At 35.6% G+C, this 7,198-nt stretch overlaps 1 pseudogene; it reads right to left on the reverse strand.

The window, feature by feature from the left end:
- Positions 1-371: 371 nt before the first annotated feature.
- LOC128215883 (uncharacterized) lies at positions 372-3,909 on the reverse strand (annotated as a pseudogene).
- Between the last annotated feature and the right edge of the window lie 3,289 nt (positions 3,910-7,198).

The raw sequence follows: 7,198 nt of genomic DNA on the forward strand, positions 1-7,198 counted from the left end.
CTGAATGCATTTATAATACGTATATGTATATTGTGGTTCGCATGAATGGATTTTTATTGCTTATATGCACATTGTGATTCTGTCTGATTCTTCCGAACAGGAGCATTTGACCAGTGGTTTTTATAGCACAATACAACTCAAGCATGTGCTAGATGAAACCTTTTGTTGACCTTCCGTTTTTGTAAATGGCAATCTAAATAAATAGAAACTGCTTGTTTCATATTTTGTACTACTTTCTCTTTTCGGAATATGTTTAGAGAGTCATTTTAGTAAGGGTGCATTGACGTTCAGATTAGCTGTACAACGGCATGTATCTTTATTCTGTTCAGCAAAGGAGTATTTGATCCTAGACCGAAACAGATATGCCACACTTACGCCATGTCAAACGACCTGGGTAATAAGAACAACAACTATCCACACATATCAATGTTTGTATATACATGTATGCACAATGTGATTATAAATCGAAATATGTAAATACTAGTATACACTAATATATATACATATATATAATACAATAATTATGATACATGAACAATTCTTTTTGTGATTTGTCATAAATATTATCACAGGAAACATTTGAAAATTTGACAACAAATAACACTGAATTGTAAAGAAAATAAAGCACGAAAGTTGTCTTACGGTAAGGCATATAACATAAAAAATACCCTGCAATTGTCTAACTAATTAACAAATGTAACAACATGTAAAACATACATCCTTTGCAACATGTTTTTGGATAAATAGGAATCGAAAAAATCTAACAATATAATTTTTTATCTGAGTTTTTATCAAAAACCATTTACATTTTACTACACAACTAACAATGTTATGTGATTTCTTGATGACATCTTTTCGAATAAGAAAAACATTCAATACTTTACTGACATATAATGGTTTAGATTCATTTCATGGCGATAAAAGTGTAAATTACTCTTATAAAATAGATGCAATTAGCACAAACCCACAAGGCATTGTTGATTTTGTAGTATGTCCTATTTTGACACAAAGACAGACATTTTCTAAACCTGGATAAATTCTCGTAAAATTTACTCAAATTACACCTAATTTTGTTGAAACGGATATTTGTCTTATGCATGCTTTATTAAACCTCAAACAAAGACTATGATTTGTTTGATGTTTTTGCCATTCAAGCGTCTTGTAAACTGTTGAAGGTCCTTAATCAATAAAGCGACCATATAAGCCGGAACTACAGGTTCGTTTGAAATATAACATCACCAATACATATCGATTAGTGATAGTAAACAGACTAAAAGAAATAATGCCACGAGTAGATTAAACAATAGCAATACATATAGAAACGCCTTGGTGATTTGATGGAATGGAGCAATGTTCTCCGGACTGTTCCGAATCCACGCGTGCCGGTGACCACGAGCTCACACTACTCTTCCTCTGCGATTTTGCAAACAACCTCGCCTGGCTTCCCTTGACCAGTCCGGAGCTTTCCTGTCAGCTGTTTTGAAAATAACAGCACACTTAATTACTTAATTATTTGAAAATGGAAGGGAGGAAAATAATTGCGAAAAGCAATGACTTAAAAGGTTTGTACGTGTAGCTATCAATCATCAGCACTTTTATTTGAACGAAACTGTGATTACATTATCGCCACTAGATCTAATAATTGTCACTTGAATATCGTTTTTGTTCCGGCTTACCTTACTTTTCTGAACAATTTCTTTGTACTTTTTCTCTAGAGCTGTCACTTTCTTTGTTAGCTCCTTCAGCATGTGATCAACAACAGACGGGCCTAGGGAGAAATAGAACCGATGATGTTTTAGAAACCTTGCAATATAATGTGCCATAAAAAGTATTTAATATTTAAGATATCAAATACTAAAAAACAAAACAAGTTTGAACTGATCAAGTCAAAATGTCACACTAAAACACCCCCGAATTCAAATTAAAGACAGTTTACTTGAATTTTGAACGGTTTCCAAATAGTTTAAGCTATATTTTTTCTTTAATGTTCACATTTTCACAACTTTTGTACATTGAAAACATACTGGCCATGGAGAAATCATACAGTTCTGGAGTGTGTATAAGCACGACATAGTCATCTGGTCGCATCACGTTATCAAAGTACCCTGAAACAATCACGGGAAACATGACCAGCACACGCAAATATCAAGACTTGGTTCATACGTATTACCTGTTATAATGACGCTGATTATCCACAAAAAATAATTTAATATGGATTGCAATTAATTGGGGATTTCTTTTTACTATAGCAGATTGTTCATTGATGAATGCCAGACAGCTTTCTGCTGTGTGTTTTTATTTTGTCGGGTTTTAAAGCTTTCAAAAACGTTCGAAAATCCAATTCACAAGCTTTTGTTTTGAGAATGCAAGGATATGGATATCCCTCAAGTTATAGCAATAATTCAGATTATGCTGATCGGCTGTTCAAGTGTAATGTCGTTCCAATGCAATTTAAAAGTTGAAATAATAATCATAACTAATTAAGATCTAATTAAGATTTTACCATGGAAAGACATGAGGTGTTAAGATCCAATTATTTTATATTGTACTGAGAATTTATTCCTGGCTTTCTGCATGTTGCTTTTCTACAGAATTACTGACGATTCCATTGTTTATGGATAACATAAACAGCAATACAACAGTTAATAAAATACCAGTTTGGTTTTGTAAGCCGGTTTGTTTTGAATTCTAAAAGCATCCCAGCACTACGGCCGTATCCATAAAGTATTTTAGGTTGAATTTTTCGCTTAGGGAAGAAGAAAAGAAGAAGAAGAAGAAGAAGAAGAAGAAGAAGAAGAAGAAGAAGAAGAAGAAGAAGAAGAAGAAGAAGAAGAAGAAGAAGAAGAAGAAGAAGAAGAAGAAGAAGAAGAAGAATTATGATAATTATAAGGAGATTAAAAATAGAGGGAATCTAAAAAAAACAAGTAACAAAATAAGGCTTTTTTATTAGGCTGAACTTTTCCGCTAAGATCCTTTAGAATACGGTCCCAGACTGTCCATAAGACAGCAACCTTTTGAAATTTATAGTTCTTGTCCTTTTTGTCAGAATATTCCATACAACGCAGTAAAATGCATTTGCTGAATAATGGAAGCCATTTAGTGTTTCCAGTCCGTGACAGTCGACGTGATGCGTTCTTTCCGTAGACGGAAATATAATTAATTAATTATTAATTATTATTAATAAATTAATGGACGTTCACGCGCTCATGAAATCGGATGTATACCATGTATTCAGGGTCGGTCGGCGAAATTTCTATATATTTTGGATATCAAAGCCGATTTTGAAAATCCATAATCAAAAAGCGGTTATTCTAAAAAAAAACATTAACATGTGATTCTACTTCCTTGTCCTTATGTGAATGTTTTTTTTTGTAAAAATTCACTTCAATTCCCTGCGGTTATATTTTCTATAAAAAGATCATAACTATTATATACACCGTTTGCGTCTGCCACCTGTGATCAAAACAATGATTTCGCAACTAGGTACATGATACATAAGATCTTCCAAGAGTCATCGTGTAATACACACTTTCTTCAACGATTCCAGGGAATATGTTTCATTAAGTAATCGAACGGTAAGTGGTTTCTCGAGTCATATTAAGAACAATATGATACTTTCCCTGTAAACAACTTTGTTTAAGTGTCTGTTAAAGTAAACGGGGGCTTTATCAATTGGAACATGTATCTTCGTATTTTGTTGTCTAACATAAAAAATCGAGTGAATAATAAACACTGGAAAAAGAATATTTGTTCAAAAGCCGGGAGAAAACCGGAGACACACGATGAAAAAGGTTTTTTTTTTAAACGAGAGTACTCACATTGAAGTGCCTGTTCTGAATGTTCACTTTCGTCAATACCAAAGGCAACCTTCCTTTTATGGTGTTTACTGTCCAGTAGTTGTTCTGCCATATTCCTCACTATAATATCCTTATAGCAAACACGGTCTACCACTAGGCCCAGTCGTTCGAAGAATTTCCAATGATGCGTTGACTGATGCTGTTGGCTCACTGATCTTTTGTATTAAGAGTCAAAAGAAAGTTCTTGCCCGTTCAAGTAGCTCTGAGCTGGTTATAAACAATCGGTCGGCTCGCCTTCGATGTGCACATTTAAATAGCTTGTGTGTGTGTGCGTGCGTATGTGTGTTTTTGTGCGTGCGTATGTACATGCGTGTGTATAAATTTGGTATACTATGTAAGATTATACCCCATGCTAATTGTACTAACCTACCATTACCACAACATTAATTTACCACGATGCTGCATGTACGAACCTATCAGACTTTGTATTTGTAAATTCATGTCAACAAAATGCAGTTTTGTTTTAATTCAATCATTTTGTTTATATTTTAGTGAGCATTTTCACTAGTTCAATGTTTTGAAATGCCCAGTCATTATGAATGCGAAAAGGGGTGTCATTGTTTTATCTGATGAATTTGGGTTCTTGAGAGAGTCTTCCACTTCTGATAAGAGGATCTCGAAGGTAACATTTTTCTATCCAAATTACGATAATGCTGAACTTGCAGAAGAGCGCATCTATGGCAAATACGAGGTAAGGATTTTTATTATTTTGTCATACACAAGACTGTTCTTAATTCTTAATTTATTTCGTACCTCTGAAGAGCTAATACTGTTGCTCCGGTTTGATCCCTTGGTTTACAGGTTCATTGTTGGTACCGGTCGTTGAGTAACTGATTTTTTTTATCAGTTTATATGTTATTTTTGCGTTATTCAATTTAAATTATGTACGTTATCATTACAAAGACATTTAACAATTTTAGGTCGAGTGTATACTAATAACCATATTCATTTCTACCTTACGAAGATTCAAACTCACGTGTTAAGACATTGACTACCGACTTAGGCTCAGAAAAATAACTCAGTTTCAAAATATCTATATTATAACCAATTTGGACAATCTATATTACTTTTAACATTATACTCCAAAATAGCATTTAACAACGAACTTCAGATTTAGCTTTTGTAGATTAAAGACTGTTAAGAGCCAGAACGAAAAATAATTGAGTCGCTTGATTACTTGCTCAATGGAAATCATATTATTAGCAAAGTTATAAGTTTCTACATCAGTTTACTTTTTTATCCTTCAGTGCTTTCAAGATGTTTGCTCAAGACTGTTACGATTCTGCCAAGGACATTCATTAACGATTCACAAACTTACTAGAAACAACAGGCAGTTATTATTCCGGTCAAGCAATGTAAATGAAGCCTTTATTCAACGGCAAAACAGAACTGATCGACGAAGTTCTAAAACTATTTTACATCCTAATTAAGTAACTGAAAACGCATAAACGCGCCGCTGTGTTTATCACTGTTTTATGTATAATTTTATGAAACTGAGAAGGGTTTGTTTGTCTAAAATAATTAATGATTGCAAAGGTTACGATCTCTTTATGGCCAGTAAGTTGTATGATTTGGTCGTGCTCACCAACATCCTGCAGCTCTATGACCTCTCTATGACCAGTAAGTATTATGACTATGTCGTGCTCATCCACATCCTGCAGCTCTATGACCTCTCTATGACCAGTAAGTATTATGACTATGTCGTGCTCATCCACATCCTGCAGCTCTGTGACTTCTCTATGACCAGTAAGTATTATGACTATGTCGTGCTCATCCACATCCTGCAGCTCTATGACCTCTCTATGACCAGTAAGTATTATGACTATGTCGTGCTCATCCACATCCTGCAGCTCTATGACCTCTCTATGACCAGTAAGTATTATGACTACGTCCTGCTAATCCACATCATGCAGCTCTATGACCTCTTTATGGCCAGTAAGTATTATGACTATGTCGTGTTCATCCACATCATAGAGTTTTATGATCTTTTTATGGCCGGTAAGTATTATGACTATGTCATGCTCATTCACATCCTGCAGGTCTATGACCTCTTTACTTACAGTAAGTTTTATGACTATGTAGTGCTCACCCACATCCTGGAGCTCTATGACCTCTCTAAGGCCAGTAAATGTTATGCCTTTGTCGTGCTCATCCATATCATAGAGCTCTATGATCTCTCTATGGCCAGTAAGTATTATGACTATGTCATGCTCATCCATATCCTGCAGCTCTATGACCTCTTTACTACCAGTAAGTTTTATGATTATGTCGTGCTCACCCACATCCTGGAGCACTATGACCTCTATATGACAAGTAAATGTTATGACTATGTCGTGCTCATCAACATCATAGAGCTCTATGACCTCTCTATTGTCAGTAAGTATTATGCCTTGGTCGTGCTCACCCACATCCTGGAGATCTATGGCCTCTTTATAGCCAGAAAGTATTATGACTATGTCGTGCTCATCCACATCATAGAGCTCTATGACCTCTCTATTGTCAGTAAGTATTATGCCTTGGTCGTGCTCACCCACATCCTGGAGATCTATGGCCTCTTTATAGCCAGTAAGTATTATGACTATGTCGTGCTCATCCACATCCAGGTACTCTATGACCTCTCTATGGCCAGTAAGTATTATGACTTGGTCATGCTCATCCACATCATGAGTCTCTATGACCTCTCTATGGCCATTAAGTATTATGATTTGGTCGTGCTCATCCACATCCTAGAGCTCTATGACCTATATATTGTAATTAAGTATTATGACCTGGTCGTTCTCGCCCACAGTCTGGAGCTCAATGACCTATATATGGTAATTAAGTATTATGACTTGGTCGTGCTAACCCACATCCTGGAGCTCTATAATCTGTCTATGGCCAGTAAGTAGTATGACTTTTTCGTGTTCATCCACACCATAGAGCTCTATGACATCTCTATGGCCAGTAAGTATTATAACTTGGTCGTGCTCATTTACATTCTACAGCTCTATGACCTCACTATGGCAAGTAAGTATTATGACTTGGTCGAGTTCACCCACATCGTGCAGCTCTATGACCTCACTATGGCCAGTAAATGTTATGACTTTGTCGTGCTCATCAACATCCTGACGCTGTATGATCTCTCTATGGCCAGTAAGCATTATGTTTTTGTCGTGCTCATCCACATCATCAAGCTCTACGACCTCTCTATTGCCAGTTAGTAATATGACTTGGTTGTGCTCATCTACATCCAGCAGCTTTATGATCTATCTATGGCCAGTAAGTATAATTACTTGGTCGTGCTAACCTACATTCTGGAGCTCTATGATCTGTCTATGGTCGGTAAGTATTATGACTTGGTC

The sequence above is a fragment of the Mya arenaria genome, chromosome 14 (assembly GCF_026914265.1).
Source record: "Mya arenaria isolate MELC-2E11 chromosome 14, ASM2691426v1".
In the NCBI taxonomy this organism is placed as follows: Eukaryota; Metazoa; Mollusca; class Bivalvia; order Myida; family Myidae; genus Mya; species Mya arenaria.